The following is a 20,450-nucleotide window of genomic DNA, read 5'->3' as shown; positions in this document are numbered from 1 at the left end:
AGACTGACTGGGCGGTAATTATTTGGGTCCTCTCTTTTCCCCTTTTTGAAAATAGGGACAACATTTGCCCTCCTCCAGTCTGCCGGGACTTCGCCTGTTTTCCAGGAATTCTCAAAGATGACTGCCAGTGGTTCTGAGATCACATCTGCCAGTTCTTTTAATACTCTTGGATGCAGTTCATCTGGCCCTGGAGACTCGAATACATCTAAACTAGCCAAGTATTCTTGTACTATCTCCTTAGTTATTCTGGGCTGTGTTTCCTCTGCTGAATCATTTGCTCCAAATTCTTCAGGTCGGGCATTGTTTTCATTATCGGAGAAGACTGAGGCAAAGAAGGCATTGAGGAGTTCAGCCCTTTCTGTGTCCCCTGTTTGCATTTCACCATCTTCTCCTCTGAGTGACCCCACTGTTTCTTTGTTCTTCCTTTTGCTACGGACATACCCATAAAAGCCTTTTTTGTTGCTTTTAACCTCTCTAGCAAGCCTGAGTTCATTCTGTGCTTTAGCTTTTCTGACTTTGTGTCTACATGTGCTGGCTATTTGTTTGAATTCCTCTTAGGTGGTTTCCCCCCTTTTCCATTTTTTGTACACATCCTTTTTTAATCTTAACTCAGTTAAAAGTTCTTTAGATAGCCACCCTGGCTTCTTTAGGCACCTTCCATGTTTCCGTCTCATTGGTATTGCCTGAAGTTGTGCTTTTACTATCTCCCTCTTAACAAACTTCCAGCTATCATGAACTCCCTTTCCTTTTAGTATTACTGTCCATGGGATCTCACCCAGCACTTCCCTAAGTTTTATGAAGTCGGCTTTCTTAAAGTCAAGAAATTGAGTCCTAGTATGCTTGGCTGCTCCTTTCCGCTGTATAGTAAACTTCAGAAGAGCATGATCACTCGCGCCTAATGATCCTTCCACTTCTACCCCACTAACCAGGTCATCAACATTGGTTAGGACCAGATCTAAAATGGCTGTTCCTCTTGTTGCTTCTCCCACTTTCTGGACAATGAAGTTGTCTGCAAGGCCAGTGAGGAATCTGTTTGACCTTATGCTCTTGGCTGAGTTTGACATCCAACAAATATCCGGGTAATTGAAGTCCCCCATTCCTACTATCTCCCTTCCTTTTGCATGCTTGGCCATCTGTTCCAGGAAGGCATCATCTATGTCCTCTGTTTGGCTTGGGGATCTATAGTAAACTCCCACAATGACGTCTCTGTTATTCTTCTCTCCCTTAATTTTGACCCATATGCTCTCACTTTGGCTTTGAGGTTCTAAATCTTGGATCTCTTCACAGGTATACACATCCCTGACATATAACACCACTCCTCCTCCTTTCATGTCTGGTCTGTTTCTCTGAAATAGATTGTATCCCTCCATTATTACATTCCAATCGTGGGACTTATCCCACCAGGTTTCAGTGATGCCTATTATGTCATATTTAGTTTGCTGTACCAAGAGCTCAAGCTCATCTTGTTTATTTCCCATGCTTTGCGCATTAGTGTACAGGAAAATGAGGAGCAGATGGGACTCATCAGCCTGGGAAGGTAGCCCATCTAGGAGAAGGAAAACTCTGATCCTAAACCTTTGCTGAGAAGAAAAGGCTAAGGAGAAAACTCTACACAAATCTGGAGTGGATTCCCCAAGACAGGTTGGATGGCGCCTTGTACGCCTCCTTCCGGCAACTCCTGCAGCCAAGCTTGCTCTGCTTTCCTTTGAACCACATCAGTGCATCCAAGAGGTGGGTCTTGTTGTCTGGGCAACTCAGGACCTCCATGCACACTGTCCAGGCTTGAGTCCCAGGGTGGTCACTTTGGTAGTTTGACTTTACCGATGGAGGCACAGGGGTGTTGACAGACCGATGTCAACAACAATTGGTCTCTCATTCAACCCACTGAATTGTCAGCCGACCCTTGCCCACAGTTCTGCCCTCAAATGATCAAATAGATAATGTGCATCATTGCTTCTGAGCAATGGAATGGTTGTTTTGATGGGCATGTAAAGGTAAAGGACCCCTGACCATTAGGTCCAGTTGCGGATGACTCTGGGGTTGCGGTGCTCATCTCGCTTTATTGGCTGAGGGAGCTGGCGTACAGCTTACGGGTCATGTGGCCAGCATGACTAAGCCGCTTCTGGCGAACCAGAGCAGCGCACGGAAACGCCGTTTACCTTCCCGCAGGAGCAGTACCTATTTATCTACTTGCACTTGGACGTGCTTTCGAACTGCTAGGTTGGCAGGAGCAGGGACCGAGCAACTGGAGCTCACCCCATTGCGGGGATTCGAACCGCCGACCTTCTGATCGGCCACCCGTGTTATATTGGCGCATATAGCAATCCAGTAAATATACCTTTGAGATCTTCCTTGCATCACAACATTGGGAGAAGCACATTCCCTTTCAGTCTCAGCGTTACTTTGTACTAAATCCACTGCAAATTAAGCTAGTTTGTCTAGAGACTATTGCAGTTGCTCAGAGCTTGCGCAAGAGACAAGAGACAATGTAATGATCTGTGACTGCATACCATTCACGTACGCTGCAACCATCACTCAACTGCATGATCCTCAGCATCAAGATTCATTAAAGTCGGTGGGAGCCGCCAAGCTAAAACTGTGCGTGTCACTTCGAAAATGTAGAGGTTAGTATTTGTGAATGAGAGGCTGAGACGAGGGAGAAAAGAATGAAAGCGAAATCAGAACAGCTGCAGATAAAGGCAAAGTTGAGCTTTTGTGGTTGTAGATTACTCTTTGGGACAATCACAACCCAAAAGAAAATAAACTGAAGCATTTCTAGAGGAAATGATATGACAATATATCATTTCACACACAACAAAATGCTCCCCCCTTCCCTTCCTTGCCACACTTATCTAAATTGCTTTCCGTTTTCCATCGGCTTAAGAAACGTTACATATCAGCGCAACAACTTGAGTGCGCACCAGCAAATTATAGCATCCTTTCCCTTTCTCAAACGGCTCTGACAGTAATAAAGTGGTTCCTTGGAGTTTTGAAAGTGTTAAAAAGAAAGTTAAACCGTAATTACAGGCGGCGAGATGCTAAAGGGAGAACAACGCTGAATTGTAGCAGTGACATCTGGACTAGGAGAAGTGTGCACAATGTGTATCTGTCACTGACAACTCACTGGGCTACATTTAATTCAGAATCATCACTCATGTTGTCGTATTCCACAAGCACCAGAAGAAGCAACTGCAGCTTTGGAGGCAGGAAGAAGCCCTTTGCACAAAGGGCGAGTTAACATGGTGGACTCCAGAAGATGACCTTATGGATGTTAACACAGCGGACAGAATCAGTGTCAATGCAATTACAGTGGTACCTCGGTTTACGAGCTTAATCCGTTCCGGAAGTCTGTTCTTAAACCAAAACCGTACTTAAACCGAGGCGTGCATTCCCAAATGAGACCTCCTGCCACTGGTGCCCTTCCACCATTCAGATTCCATTCTTTGTTGTTGTTGTTTAGTTGTTTAGTCGTGTCCGACTCTTCGTGACCCCATGGACCAGAGCACGCCAGGCACTCCTGTCTTCCACTGCCTCCCGCAGTTTGGTCAAACTCATGCTGGTAGCTTCGAGAACACTGTCCAACCATCTCGTCCTCAGTCGTCCCCTTCTCCTTGTGCCCTCCATCTTTCCCAACATCAGGGTCTTTTCCAGGGAGTCTTCTCTTCTCATGAGGTGGCCAAAGTATTGGAGTCTCAGCTTCAGGATCTGTCCTTCCAGTGAGCACTCAGGGCTGATTTCCTTAGACTGAGGTAAAGTTCTCAAACCAAGACACTACTTCCGGTTTTGCGGAGTTTGTAAACCCAATCGTTCTTAAACCGGACTGTTCTTAAACCGAGGTACCACTGTATTTCAAAGGGTGTGAAAGTCTGCCACCAAGTCCATTCAAATACTTTCTCCCTTAGTTCTAGTAGCACGAAATATTATTTGAGTTTCCCAATTTGGTGTTAGGCTACAAAGTTTTTAACCCGCAGTACTATTTCTGGGTTAGTGGAATCCATAACCTGAAGCGTATGTAACCTGAAGCATATGTAACCCGAGGTACCACAGTATGTGACTTTTAGAAGACATCTGAAGGCAGCCCTGTTTAGGGAAGTTTTTAATGTTTGATGTTTTATTGTGTTTTAAGTATTCTATTAGGAGCCACCCAGAGTGGGGGGGGGGATAAATAATGATGATAATAATAATAATAATAATAATAATAATAATAATAAATAATAATAATTAATCAGTGCCGGAATTAGGTTTGATGAGGCCCTCAGCTACTGAAGGTAATGGGGCTCTTTATATGTCCAGCTGTCCTTTGTCAACAACAAATTGTCACTGTTTTTTTGTGTTGAACATATGCTATATGGTAATTTATGGACCTAATAGGTATCTAAAGCCATTTGCACGTAACAAAATATGTATTTTATCAAAGTAATTGTCAAACTGAAATACAATTAAGAAGTAGTATATTAATAATGAATTTTTGGGGGGACTCCCAAGAGAATGGGGCCCTAAGCTATAGCTTGTTTAGCTTATATGTAAATCCGGCACAGATCAAGATTGGATTACTGTATTGCAGTCTATATGAGACTGTCCCAGGGCCAGCTCAATTCATTTTGCTGCCTGAAGCGATGGACAGGATGCTGCCTTCTCCCAAGGCACATCCAGAAGCCAATTGGACTGGCAGTTGACTCTTACTCCCACACTGGTGAAAGAAAAGCATTTCATACTATACTTAAGGGCATCAGGCTATCATAGGATGTACAGGCCACATGGCACTCACAGCTCTGTATCATCCCCACCCCTCAGCATCTGCTGCCTAAGGCAGCTGCCTCACTCTGCCTTATCACAGGGCCGGCCCTGGACTGCCCTAATTTGCAGTTGGAACCTGCAGCAAGAGTATTATTGGCACAGAAATGGAAGCAGGAAGAATTACTGACGAAAGAGGAGTGGCAGATAAAATTAACGGACTACGCAGAATTGGATAAGATGACAGGGAGAATTCGAAACCAGCGGGACCAGAAATTCTTGAAAGACCGGAGTAAATATGTGAGTTATTTGAAAAACAACTCTTGTAGGAGGAAAAACTACGCTTGTAGGATTACAAGAAGTTCTGTAAGGAGAGCTATATGAAATATTACAGGAAAAAAATCTATGAGAGTGGATTTTAAGTTAAGGATTACTAAAAGTAATAGCTAAGATAATGAAAAGCAAGATCAAGAGATGAAGGTAGAAAATCACTAGATGTGGTTGATGGAAGTCTTAGGCTTATAGCCAAAATGTTGTATAAGATAAGAGGAGATGTTCTGTTCTGTTTGGAAAATATTTGTAAAAGCTAATAAAAATATATAATAATAATAATAATAATAATAATAATAATAATAATAATAATTTGCAGTTGGAACCTGCAACTTGTGCAGAATGCTGTGACTGGGCTGCTAAGTCCCCACCACATATATATAATACCACACATTCAAAAGCTAGTTTAGATGCTAATTTGCTACCAAGTCCAATTTAAGGTGCATTATTGACTTGCTAGGAAAACTGGTGGCACTGTGGGATCAGAAGGTCGGTGGTTCGAATCCCTGCGACGGGGTGAGCTCCGGTTGCTCGGTCCCTGCTCCTGCAGTTTGAAAGCATGTCAAAGTGCAAGTAGATAAATAGGTACCACTCCGGCTGGAAGGTAAACGGCGTTTCCGTGTGCTGCTCTGGTTCGCCAGAAGCAGCTTAGTCATGCTGGCCATATGACCCGGAAGCTGTACGCCGGCTCCCTCGGCCAATAAAGCGAGATGAGCGCCACAACCCCAGAGTCGGCCACGACTGGACCTAATGGTCAGGAGTCCCTTTACCTTTATCTATTGACTTGCTACAGTTGTTTGTAAACAATTTGAAACCCGGTTATCTGAGAGAGTGAACCTAAGATCTCCAGAGGAGCTCCTCCTAGTGATGCCACAACCTGCCTTGATTCATCTGGCATCAACCCGAAATGGGGTGTTCCCTGTGGTGGCACCTACATTATAGAAGAGTCTCTCATTGGAGATTCAACAGACATCTTCCATGATGTGTTTCCACTGGCAATTGAGGACATGCTTGCTCTCCTATGCAATTGCATATCCTTGATCACTAAGGACCTGCAAATGTATATGTTTCCAATATGGTTCTATGATTATTATTTTTTAAATTGTTGCACAGGTCTTTGATACATTTTGAGAAAAGTGGTATAAAAATCTTTTAATTCATAAAAAATAAATGTTTTACGGCCCTCTAAAAATAAAAAATATTTTCTCTCTAGCAATGGAAATTCTGTTTTATCTTGTTTGTTGTTAACTTGTTGATTTCCTTGATAAACTCTCTGCTTTAAACTCCTTTTACCAGTTTGATCATTAAACTCATTACTTCAATAACGTCTTCATGCTTTAGATCTATCCTCTTCCTATTCTTCTTGAGAGACAGAGGTGGCGTTTGCCCATTCTTTGGGGATACGTTTGTATTGGGAGAGAGAACGAGTTAATAGGTGACCAATAAGAAAGCCCGGAGGTGGAGCCTACCTGATTTTGAGGCTCAGCCCAGAGGTTTTGACAGTGAGTTCGGTTGGTGTGGTTTTTTTTTGGGGGGGGAGATAGAGGAGTCAGTTAGAGACAGGGACAAGACTGAGAGGGAATAGAGTGACAGCGTTTTTAATATATTTTATAATTTGTTTGTGTTTGAAATAAACTTTAATCTTCATTGTTAACTCTACCTGACTGAGACTCAATACTTCACCAGGGAACCCTGGGTTTCCCCCCACAAAATTGGGGGCAGAAGTGGGATAAAGAAGTGGTGTACAGGTCAATTGTCCATGAAACGACTGGGGGCCCTGTATGAACACCACAACATCTTCTCCAGATACTTTGTCTTGCTACAATTTGAATATTCCTCCACAACAAGCATCAAAGACTCAGTCTGCTCCAACTTATCAAATAATTCTAAATTTGACTCAACTATGAACTCCACTCAAAACTAATAGCTATTTCTCCAGTCATTGAGATCCATTGATCCTTGATCTAAGGATAAATCCTAAATCCAATTACAATTTAAAAAGTCAGTCTTAATTTTGGTTCAAAAATCAACTCAATACAAATATTAAGAGTTAATCCAAATTCAAATACCCCATTATTTTCATAAAGTAAAACTGGTGAAAGCCCATAAACTACTAAGTGACTCAATAATTGATGCACCAAAATAGAAGCAGTATTTAAATTAGTAAGCCTGTTAATTCACCACATGCCATCATGACCACTAATCTTCAATTAATTCTAATCATTCCTGAGAATGTGTATTGTTTTTGTGTGAATATTGCAATTACCAAAACAATTGGAACAATGTGCTACTACAACAATGAAGTAACTGGAGAATAATTTTTTACCAACAATTAATTCATTAATGAACCAGGAATTAATTTATGTGCACATTGACAGTTATATTACAAGCATCAGCACCTATGTTGATGCTGTAGTCACCACTGTAGAGAGCAATAAATTTGGTAGATATCAGTTAAGTCATTGAAACATTTAAAGATAATTAATTGTAATTAGAGAAATATCAGCCTTTGATCTCTCTAGAAGATCTCTTAGAATTGGATATGACATACATGATGAAGCTGGTGCATTTGGTTAGAGTGAAAATAAATTTATTGAGAATTGGAATCTGTTTATTCCTTATTCGAACAAGAAAGTACAAGACTTTGCAATTTGATATTCCTTGTGGGGAGGAAGTATAATGTAATACAACCACTAGAAAACCAAGATTATACATTAAAATAAGAATTAACTTAGGGAAGTTTAAAGTATATTTAGATGGGGAAATAGTAATAATACTTGAATAAGAATAGTAAAAAGGACATGCTAGTTTTGTGTGGGTTTTTATATTCTACTCATCAAAATATTTATTATGCTCATTAATTGTATTACATTTATAGAACTATTTATTATCTGCATTTATATTTTATAGTAACAATGTTCATAATAAATAAATAGTATCAGCAGTTAGTTCCGTGAAATATTAGCGGTTGCTTTTTCCTTCCTTAAAAATATGAACTGTAACTTACTTTGCAATACTAGCCATTTTTGAATTGCAGGTATCAACAAAGAGTTCATTTTTAAAAATGCATTGGAGCTACAGTGCTTTTGGGATGCTCTTGCTGAAGAAACAGAAGAGGCTTTTTCAGATTCTTCCTTCCCCCTACAGCCCGCTGTACTCCCTGAAAAGCTGCTCTTAAAATTTGGGGAGCTCCCAGAACCATGTTTCCAAAACCCATTACCTTAAGGATAGCAATAGTAGATTTACTGAAGAAATTGGTGGTTAAATTAATAAAGATTTCCTAGATTAGTGCGATTAATGCACTGATTCTAGCCATTTCTTCATTCAAACTTCAGCATATCAGTCTCTGGCCTCAGCCTCAATGTTAGCCGATGTAGCTTACCAAAGGAAATCAGCCCTGAGTGCTCACTGGAAGGACAGATCCTGAAGCTGAGGCTTCAATACTTTGGCCACTTCATGAGAAGAGAAGACTCCCTGGAAAATACCCTGATGTTGGGAAAGATGGAGGGCACAAGGAGAAGGGGACGACAGAGGACGAGATGGTTGGATAGTGTTCTCAAAGCTACCAGGATGAGTCTGACCAAACTGTGGGAGGCAGTGGAAGACAGGAGTGCCTGGCGTGCTCTGGTCCACAGAATCACAAAGAGCTGGACACGACTAAAGAACAATAACAGCTTACCAAAGCGAACTAGACTGTTGACTTTGCCCAACAAGCCTGATAACTTGTGTCTAAGACCTGATGTCATTTTCCTTTACAGAGAACAACTATGGGTAAAGGGGTAATCTTTTATGTTGAAAATCACCCTCATATCCTTTTGTAACTGGGACAAATAACAACGGCAAGAATCACCAGGAACCAGTACTGCTGGAAAATGTTCAAAACTGCCACCCCTTGGGCAACATCATTGTTCTAATCTGGCTTGAGACCCACTGTGACTGCTTTTTGTAAAATACAGTGGTACCTCTACAGTAATACCTCGGGTTGCGAACGTGATCCGTGCGGGAGGCACATTCACAACTCGCAGCATTTGCAGCCTGAAGCGCCGCGTCTGCGCACGTGCGCGACGCGATTCGGCGCTTCTGCGCATGTGCATGACATCATTTTGTGCTTCTGCGCATGCGCGAGTGCCGAAACCTAGAAGTAACCCGTTCCGGTACTTCCGGGTTTGGCACAATCCACAACCCGAAAAAGCGCAACCCGCAGCATTCGTAACCCAAGGTATGACTGTACTTACGTGCCTCTCTTGTTACATATCCTTTGGGATACGCACATAGCAAACTCAGAAGTATATTTCCCGGTTTCGCCACGCACGCATGCACAGTAACGATCTATTACACTGCATGCGTGCACAGAACAGGCACCTCTGTGTGCGGGAACCTCAGGATCCAACCAGAGCTCCGGAACAGATCCCGTCCGCAGCGAGAGGTAGCACTGTAAAATCAAGCAAACTAGGAATTCTAGCCACAGAACTCCCTTGTCACATCTAACTTTATTCTCAGGATAGTCTCCCTGCGGAATGGGCTTCTGGAGTAAAGAATCACCTTTTACTCTCGATTTTCCAGAGAGTGGCACCTTAGTTGCTGTTGTGGAAGCTGGATCCTACCAGCTCTGCAACTCTTGCATCATTTACTCCTAGCTTAGGGCTGTAAACTGATTAAAGGATTTTGAGTTGGCTTAATTATCTGTCTTTTAACTGATTATTCCGTTCATTCATTGATTACATTTAAATACATTTGTTGCATTCCCCAAACTTCAACACAGGTGGCTTTTTGAGAAAGTGATGAAAGTATAAGATAATTGACCGTTTAATAAACAGAAGTCATCACTCACTGTTAGAAGACTGGGTGATACGTTCTGAATTTTGGCAAATGTTTGAAGCATTTCTCATCTCAGTAGATTACCTGGAGATCAGCCATTGACCATGCTGGCTGGGGCTGACGGGAATTGTCATCCAGAAACATCTGGAGAATTACAGGTTCCCCATCACATTTCAAGAGAGTTGAGTGGATGAACTCTTGGGATCAGTTAATATATTCAGCAAAATAATAATAATAATAATAATAATAATAATAATAATAATTTATTTATACCCCGCCCACCTGGCTGGGCTTCGCCAGCCACTCTGGGCGGCTTCCAAAAAATATATTAAAATACTGTAATACATCAAACATTAAAAGCTTCCCTAAACAGGGCTGCCTTCAGATGTCTTCTAAAAGTCTGGTAGTTGTGGTTCTCTTTGACATCTGGTGGGAGGGCGTTCCAGAGGGTGGGTGCCACTACCGAGAAGGCCCTCTGCCTGGTTCCCTGTAACTTGACTTCTCGCAGTGAGGGAACCACCAGAAGGCCCTCGGTGCTGGACCTCAGTGTCCAGGTAGAACGATGGGGGTGGAGACGCTCCTTCAGATATACTGAACCGAGGCCGTTTAGGGCTTTAAATCAAGTGATAGTAACTGCTTACCCATGGGAATCTGAGGTGGGGGACAGTGTGTGGGGGGGTGATCACACAGCAGGGAATATTTTATTTATTTATTGGTTGTTTTGTTTATGTGTGGGAATTCGTGCGCCCCAAGTCAAGTTCCCAGGGCGATTATTACTGGATGCATAGGCAGTCTGCAGCATTAAAACTGCAATGAATTAACTTGTCCACCAATGAGAACTCTTCAAGTCATGCCTACTGATCTTATCACATGTCATTATGTTTGTCATCTTTTTGTTATGAGGTGACTTGCACGTTTTCCTATAGTTTATTGCAATTGTCCCTATTATTCATGGCAGATTGAATAGAAGCTCTTTGGACTATCAAGTGTATAATCTTTCTTTATGCATCCCTGCTGTATAAGTTAGCCTTGGTCGGCTGGGTAGCCTTTCATTTAAAGTCTGCATGCTTATATTCTAATTATTCTTTTAAGTAGAACTACAGAGGAGTAATAAACTCCTCTGTAATAAAACTATTTAATAAAACTATTTATGGGTGGTACCACTTCAAACTCCTTATACAAAATCCAAACCCTCCACATGGAAAATGGCATTTCAGGGAGAAGAATAGGATATAATCCTTTGTCTGGACATTTTCTGTTTTATATTGAAGCAATATTTTGGCAAAGGAGAGCATTCAGTCATCTAGGAATCTACTCCTAGTCTGAAATGATAGACCCCAGCTCAATGAGAGTCAACCGTAATATTTGACATTTAATATCTAAACTTCTATCCATAGGTGAAAAATCTCTCACTTAATGATGTAAGAGGTTAAATTTCCACTTATCAATAGGAAATAATGCAATGCTATTCGCGTGGCAAGGTCCTGAACCCTCCCCCATTGTAGAATAAAGATACTTGACACCAGAATTTAGGTTAATGGGCTGAAAAAGGCCACAACTTTATTGATTACAGAATGTGAGTGGTTTTGGCTTAGGCATTGGAACCAATGACTATATTTGACTCCTGCCCACCTGCTGGGAATCTAGTAAGGGTTAACCACCGATAGGGGGAGCCCTGTTGGTGCACATCAACTAGGAATTCCCCCAGGGTCGCCAATAGGGGTCGTGCTATGGCCCTGGCCCCTGTCTGGGCTTCGGACAGAGGACACGCCCCCGGGTTCCTTTACCCTTGAAATAGGAGGGGTAGTTGATGGCCGCCACCTCCCCTCACCTCCAAACGAATACTCCAATGCCTAACTGCCAAACCTGACTAAGTTGTGACGATTTGTTATGAGGTAGGCGAAAAACCAAGTGGCTGGTGCCAATTTGCCAAGTGGAAAAAATTCCTACCAGACCCCCTGGACAACCAAGGCGACCAACCGAAGTCCATAGCAAGGTCAAAGGATAAGGACCTAACCTGAAGGAGCGTCTTCACCCCCATCGTTCAGCCTGGACACCAAGGTCCAGCTCTGAGGGCCTTCTGGTGGTTCCCTCATTGCGAGAAGTGAGGTTACAGGGAACCAGACAGAGGGCCTTCTCGGTAGTGGCGCCCGCGCTGTGGAACACCCTCCCTTCAGATGTGAAGGAAATAAGCAGCTATCCTATCTTTAAAAGACATCTGAAGGCAGCCCTGTTCAGGTAAGTTTTTAATATTTAACGCTGTATTGTTTTTAACACTTGATTGGGAGCCGCCCAGAGTGGCTGGGGAGATTCAGCTAGATGAGTGGGGTATAAATAAATTATTATTATTATTATTATTATTATTATTATTAAGGAGGGAGGGTGGGAGAACTGCGCAAGTGGGAGCGAGGTAAAAGAGGGTGCAAGCCTGGCCACGGCTTGTTTAAATGGGCTAAGCCATGCCCCCTTCGGCCAATCGGACTGGCCGATATGAAAAGACGCGGCCAGGAACTCTTTGTGACACAGAGCCATGTGTCGGGCTCGTGATCTGACTGCAATGTCGACTCCCTGTGAGGGGAACCGGCTTTACCGCTCTTTAATGTACTACATTAGCAACCCTGGAATTAATTCACAAACACGCAGAAGAGCAAACCGTATTCATAATGTCAGTAGGTTCTACAGGAACCTATCACCCTTCAGAATTTGCTGGCCTGCAACTCCCATAATTTCTGACCATTGGCCAGTATGGCTGGGGATTATAGAACCTGCAGAGCAATATCCGGAAAGCCACAGTTTCTCCACCTACAGTCTGCTGTGGTCAGCGGCGTAGCGTGGGTTATCAGCACCCGGGGCAAGGCAAGTAATTTGCGCCCCCTAACCCGGGGCAAGGCAAATAATTTGCGCCCCCTAACCCGGGGCAAGGCAAGTACAGTAATTTACTCTCCCAAGCAGCAGCAGCAGCAGCGAGGCTTCTCTTTCCCCCGCACTCTCCTGGAGCTGCCTCTTTTCTTTCCTTTTTTCCCTTTCTCCAAGGCTTTTCGCTTTCTCTCCTTAATTGATTCCTCCTCCACACCGCAGCGTTTCCTAGCTGCTTCCCCCCCCCTTCCCCTCTCTCTCCTCCTCGCTCTGCTTGCCTTGCCCTGCACTGGCAGCAGCAGGCGCAGCCAGACCCCCGCCAGCCAGCCCGCCCACCCGCCCACCCGGCTTCCTCTCCTTTTTTTGCCCGCGGCAGAAGGCTTCGCTCTCCCCCTTCCGCGACCTCCTCGCCAAGCCGAGCGAGCGCGGGCTCCCTAACCCGTGGATTTTAGTAGGGGCAGAGAGCTGCTAGTGCGAGCGCGCCCCCCGCCCATGTTGCGCCCGGTGCGGCCGGCCCCCCTGGCACCCCCCACGCTACGCCACTGGCTGTGGTCACATTGTTGATGTCTTTGTCCAAGATTGGCTGTCTTATGAATAATAGCCATTCACATCAGGTAACATGTGTCTTATGCTACACTAACATATGTACCGTTTATGTTTCCTGTAAGATCTTCAAAGGATGAAGTTGCACAACTCCTCTATAATGAGACATGTGAACTCTGCAAACATTTCATTGATGGCATCCCATTGATTTATTTTGTGATTTACATGGGTATTGCTGCCCTCTTTTACCCACATTAACATCATATGCTCTGTATATTTATCTATAAGTATGGCTGTGCAATTTGCACAATGCAAGTCTGAATTCTTGTTGCCTGTTACACGAGACTTTTCATCTACAGGTGACTTAGCAGCACGTCATGTTCCCCATTCAACATCACACAGCCATCTGCTTAATTTGTATGATAATGATCATGCAGAGTAACTGCTGCAGACTTAAAATGGTATAGAACTCCGGCACAAATGGCGTATATAGTGAAAGGGTTTAGTCCCAAATGCTGGCATTGAGGTCAGGAAAAAGGACTGTATTCACACATTTGGTGGGAATGTAATCTGGTTAAGGAATATTGGCAAAAGATTATAAAGGTAATTTCTGGATTATTTCAAATAAACATAGAAGTTAATAGGGATTTGTTATTTTCGGGAAGACTGGGAAATAACAAAGTAAAAAGTAATAAGCAAGAGTTGTACAAGACTATGATTTTAGCTGGAATGGCAGTTATTGCTTTGGGATGGAAAGAAAAGGCCAAATGGAATATGGAAAAATGGAATGGTTATGTTTTTGAATACGTACAATCAGAAATATTTGCACAGATAGTGGCAGAGGATAGATGGGAAAATAAATGCCAAAGAATCACAAATAAATGGGCATTTTACAGGAACTGGATAGAAAGAGGGGAAGCCAACCCTAACATACAAGCTCAAATGAACAGACTGTCTACATGGATAAAGATATGAAGAAGGAAGGCCTGACTGGGGGGGGGGGGCGGAGGGCTGGGGGGGGGTAAACCGGATGGTATTTTGAATTGATTTTGTTATGTAAGCCTTTTTTCTGAAACCATATATATTAATGGTATGTAGTTATGCATTGTAGTATGAATGAATATTTTTTTGTATTCTTTGTTTTATAGAATACATATAATAATGTTATGTAACTAAGCAAATTTAATAAAACAGTAAAAGAAAAGCAAAGAGTAACTGCTGCAGACTGTGTGCACAACTGACTGACTTACACAGCACCTTCAACCTTCAGTTGTTACTTGATTTAATTTCAGAATTAAGGATCGAACTTTCAAACCTTCTGCATGTTTAATAAACTTTCCCTCAAGTTTGTGTTCCCTGTTTTCACATTCACAGGTCATCAGCATCACACAATATCAAACAGTCTGCCCAGTCTCTAGGGTGCAATGAAGGATCCATGTTTGGGGCAATGGTCTGGCGATGTGCCACTGTTTGCAACTGGAAAGTTGCTTTGAGAATTACGAACACTCCAGAATTACTAACACTCTTTGTTCCCATGTAGTTTATAACTCTAACGTTTATTGCATTTGAGTTTGGTTGTTTCTGTAACTCTTCGCCCTAACTGTGTTTCGTGTGATATAGAATTAATGGCTATATTTCCTAGCAACAGACCATTTATATTTTTATTGTTTTATTGTTTTTAAGGATCTCTGTTTTGAGAAGAAACCCACATAATAGCCTTTTCTATACAGTCGCTCTTTTATTCACCTGTTGGGAAATGGGTTCTGGGGTTAAAAAAAAAATACAAGTACCAATAAACACTAGCTTAAAATATGATGCTGTTTCTAAGAAGTATGTCATTTTCTTCGACGCAGTACATTCCCATATAAATTAGACATAGGTGCATTTTTACTGAGATCTGTGGCAGGTCTCTTTTAGTATTCATAGGTGTTCCAGCATAATACAATTCATTTAGGAATATGACACATCTGTGTAATTTGTAGGTGTTGACTGTCTAACCTTCAGACAACTTGATGGGAAAAAATAATTCATCCATAACAGAGACCTTTATTTTTCCATCCATAACATTCTATTTAATGTGTTAGAACTACATGAGCAAAATTGAAAAGCTAGACAAATAGAACAACATGGGGGGAAATCCTTATTGTACAGATTTTCATTGCCAAATAGAAAGACAGATGCTATCCTTGTATAATGCAAAAAAATACTCTGTGGTGCGTGTTCCCTAAATCTTTGCACAGGTTTGCCTCGGGAGCTTGTGAACACTAGAAATTTTGCACTGGATCAAAATTGGGGGAGGGTGTAGATGTGACCTCAGTCTTGTTTGCATTCAACACATTTATCTTAAACTATATCTGGGGTGTGTAGGGTGTGGGAAGCATGAAGGGATGGATTGTAGAGCTAACCTTTCCACTCTGGATTTCCCAATAGCAACTCAACCACCATTAAAAATGTGCACACCATGAGACTAGGGCCCTTCAGGATTTAACCTCCTTCCGTTAGGCCTGTAAGACAGAGCTATTCCACCTGGCCTTTAATTTGAATTCAGCCTGATCTTTTATTTCCCTTCTCTTCCCTCCCCCTTCCTTTTTATGAAGATCACCCGCTCTGAGACCCCACAGCTAATTCTCCCCTGGCCTCCTCGCTGGCCCAAGTAGGACCAATTCAGCCAGCTGGCCCTAGGGATTATCTAAAGCTTATTTCCCCTAAATTGATTGTTGATTTTTGAATTTTATTGTTATTCATGTTTTTATACTGTATTTTATGCTGCTTTTATAATTAAGTGTTTTAAATTTGTTGTTAGCCACCCTGAGCCCTGTTTTTGAACCAGGAAGGGCGGGGTATAAATAAAAAAATATTATTATTATTATTATTATTATTATTATTATAGTTTTTGCACTTTGTAGGAAGTGAAGTGATGCACTTAAGTAAGCCAACATCTGGATGCCACTTCCATTTGCTCGTCTTGGTCTTGCCTCCAGGTGGCAAACTGCTTACCGTATTTTTTGCTCTATAAGACTCACTTTTTCCCTCCTAAAAAGTAAGGGGAAATGTGTGTGCATCTTATGGAGTGAATGCAGGCTGCGCAGCTATCCCAGAAGCCAGAACAGCAAGAGGGATTGCTGCTTTCACTGTGCAGCGATCCCTCTTGCTGTTCTGGCTTCTGAGATTCAGAATATTTTTTTTCTTGTTTTCCTCCTCCAAAAATTAGGTGCGTCTTGTGGTCTGGTGCATCTTATAGAGCGAAAAATACGGTATTTGCTCTGACTCACTAAGAACACTGCAGAGAGGGTCCCTAGAAAGTGGTGCTGGACCTGGGAGACAGCTGCTCCACCCAACTGCCAATGGGCTATGAGGATGTCAAAAGGATCTCTTATGCTGCTTTTTAAAAACTTTTAATTTACATGATATTTACATTAAATCACTGGGGGAAGTTATACAGGAATGTGGCTTGGGGCGTTATCAGGATTCTGATCACCCTTCTCCTTTCCATCTACCTCTCTTTCTGATCGTAAGGAGGCAACTGAAGTGTGTTTCATGTTCATAACGGAATGCGTGTAGCCAATCTGGTGCCCTCCATATGTTCTGGAGCACAATTCCCAACATTCCTGACCCTTAAACTTTAATTCAGGCAAGACATTCTGGGGAATTCTAGAAGAAAGTGGCAGCCACCCCACAAAATAACAAATGTCAATGGGGTCCACTATTTTTTTTTGGGGGGGGGGGTCACTATTATCCATCTAGAACAGTGTTTCCCAACTGCGGGCCATATGGCCCCCTCAGGGGTCCCAGGATATTTCAAAGGGGCCACAGGTGAAAAGTGTGTAAATGGTGGGGCCATAGCATGAGGACAGGGGGCCACAGAGCGAAGTGAGAAGTGAAGGAAAAAATCATTTTAAAAAATCCTGATTGGCTGGGTATCCTTTATGTATGCCACTAATGCAGCCCGGGTTTTGTTAGCCCCAAAATGGAAAACGAGCGAAGTCCCATCTAAAGAATAATGGCAACTTGAACTGATGGAATATGCGCAGCTTGCAGAACTAACATATAGAATAAGAGAACAAGAAAAGCATACATTTAAAGAAGATTGGAAAATGTTTATTGAATATATGGGGGAGGGAAATTGTGTACACTTGAAAACGTTGGCAGCATTAAGATAAATTCAACAGTGTAAATAAGTTTTGATGGATGTAATATTGGAGTACTGAATGGTCTAGTTTATATAAAATATGCAGGGTTTATGTTATGGAAAATGAACCGTGGAAAGTGAAGAATGGAAGTCATTGATATTTTAAAGGGAAAGGGACCCCTGACCATTAGGTCCAGTCGTGGCCGACTCTGGGGTTGCGGCGCTCATCTCGCTTTATTGGCCGAGGGAGCCGGCGTACAGCTTCCGGGTCATGTGGCCAGCATGACTAAGCCGCTTCTGGCGAATCAGAGCAGTGCACGAAAACGCTGTGTACCTTCCTGCCAGAGCAGTACCTATTTATCTACTTGCACTTCATGCTTTCGAACTGCTAGGTTGGCAGGAGCAGGGACCGAGCAACGGGAGCTCACCCCATCGCAGGGATTTGAACCGCTGACCTTCTGATCGGCAAGTCCTAGGCTCTGTGGTTTAACCCACAGTACCACCCGTGTCCCTATTGATATTTTAAGACTGTTTAAATGAATATTCAAAAATGTGAAACAGAAAATTCAATAAAAATTATAGAAAGAAAGAAAGAAAGAAAGAAAGAAAGAAAGAAAGAAAGAAAGAAAGAAAGAAATCTTATAGGACGTGGTTGTGTGGAGGGACATTTCACCTGGTGCACCCTCGTCTCCCACCTGCCTGCAGTGATGGAGACCAAGGAAAAACAGGTTTGCCAGCTGAGTCAAAACTAAGCCAGAGAGCCCCTACATATCAGAGATTGGTTGGGGACGAGAGCAAGCATCAGGGAGTAGTCAGGTTTCTTCCACTCCAACATTTCTTCTTCTGCAAATTAAGCACCGGTGTCTCCCTAAGCTTCTTATACTGTACAAGTTTCTTGTTTGTCCACAGCAAGTCCCTCTGCATCGCGGCAAAACAGCCCGCCATATCACAAACTGCCTTACACCTTTCTTGGAACTGTTACATTGCGGTAGTGAGCGCTACTTCCTCCATCTCTCTTTCTCTCTCCCCCTCTTTGGGTAATAATGAATTTTATGCCCATGTTGTTTCTCTTCTTTTGTCTATTTTTAATTCAAATATGTAAAAGCTTTTTAAATACAGACTCCCAGGTGTCAGTTGCTGCCTCAAGTCCCTTTTCTATCCTCTATTGTTCTCTTAATTGTTACTTCAAAACAATTAGCTGGGCATTCATATGCAAATGAATGCAAATGAACAGGGGGATTGGGTGGGGGAGAATACCACCACTTGTTAATTTCCACTTCAAGGTCTGCTGGTAGAAACAAGAAAATTGCTTAACAATGTCTTTTTCCCTGGGCTCTAAAGGGTGCACACTTGACGAAAGGAGCCATCTTGCTGGCTGGGCAATTGCTGGGAGTCTGCCATTCAACTTGACCAGAATCGTTCTCTTCTTTTGTCATGGAGGCTTGTGCTAAACTTTTCCATGTTTATTGACCTTGCCCTTGCTCCAGCAAATGTCTGCACAACTTGGGTGCACCGCTGGCAGAGGCTAATAAAATAATAATCGCAATATTCATCAGGAAAATGCTCATTATACAGGAATCCTCGACTTCCCACAGCCAAATCAAAACTTCCATAATTTATGAAAAGATCATCTCTTCTCCTTGCATTTTTGTGCCACAGAAGAAAAAGACATAATGACTGATGAGCTGCATGTCTGTGAATGAAATTCTAGGGAGATTTTCTCCGTTGCCGAGATAAATCGGATCTCTTTCAGAGGGGTTGCCGCCTATTGTGCTAAGATGAATACTATTTTAGGCTGTGCATAGTCTAACATCGTATGAAAAGCTGTAGATTAACGTGGCATTCAAAAGCTATTTCAGAAGTAAACAATATAGCTTTAAAAATGTATAATCAAGGGTACAATCATGGTCTGCGCAAAGGGAGAGAAAATCCTGGCCATCAGAGTCCAAGGCTCTGACCCCATCATGCTTTACCTGTGATTCAAAGTGAATGCTCTAAATTTGTATTTTAAAAATGCTACGTTGTTCTTGCAAGCCTCCATCAGGCTTGAATCAGATGACCTGGCTTGCTTCATAACCAGCTTTGAACATTCTGAAGGAAAACTTCTCATATTCTGACCAAGGACCTTGACTCACCAGGGCTGGACACGTTGTTCAGAGCTCACCTCAGCCATCAAGCTCTGCCATATGTAGAGTTTTCAGTAAATTAAATTGTTATTAATGTGAGTCAGCTGAGGGTCTGACTCAGGGATGTTGTTGTTTAGTCGTTTAGTCGTGTCTGACTCTTCGTGACCCCATGGACCAGAGCACGCCAGGCACTCCTGTCTTCCACTGCCTCCCGCAGTTTAGTCAAACTCATGCTGGTACCTTTGAGAACACTGTCCAACCATCTCATCCTCTTTTGTCCCCTTCTCCTTGTGCCCTCCATCTTTCCCAACATCAGGGTCTTTTCCAGGGAGTCTTCTCTTCTCATGAGGTGGCCAAAGTATTGGAGTCTCAGCTTCACGATCTGTCCTTCCAGTGAGCACTCAGGGCTGGTTTCCTTAAGAATGGAGAGGTTTGATCTTCTTGCAGTCCATGGGACACTCAAGAGTCTCCTCCACCACCATAATTCAAAAGCATCAATTCTTCTGCCTTCTTTATGGTCCAGCTCTCACTTCCATACATCACTACTGGGAAAACCATAGCTTTAACTATACGGACCTTTGTTGGCAAGGTGATATCTCTGCCTCCCAAGAAGCAGGTGTCTTTTAACTTTGTGACTGCTGTCACCATCTGCAGTGATCACGGAGCCCAAGAAATTAAAATCTCTCACTGCTTCCATTTCTTCCCCTTCTATTTGCTAGGAGGTGATGGGACCAGTGGCCATGATCTTCGTTTTTTTGACGTTGAGCTTCAGACCATATTTTGCGCTCTCCTCTTTCACCCTCATTAAAAGTTACTTTAATTCCTCCTCACTTTCTGCCATCAAGGTTGTGTCATCTGCATATCTTAGGTTGTTGATATTTCTTCCGGCAATCTTAAATCCGGCTTGGGATTCA

The sequence above is a fragment of the Podarcis pityusensis genome (genome assembly GCF_964106645.2).
Source record: "Podarcis pityusensis genome assembly, chromosome: 9".
Classification (NCBI taxonomy): domain Eukaryota; kingdom Metazoa; phylum Chordata; class Lepidosauria; order Squamata; family Lacertidae; genus Podarcis; species Podarcis pityusensis.
This window is presented reverse-complemented; position numbering follows the sequence as displayed.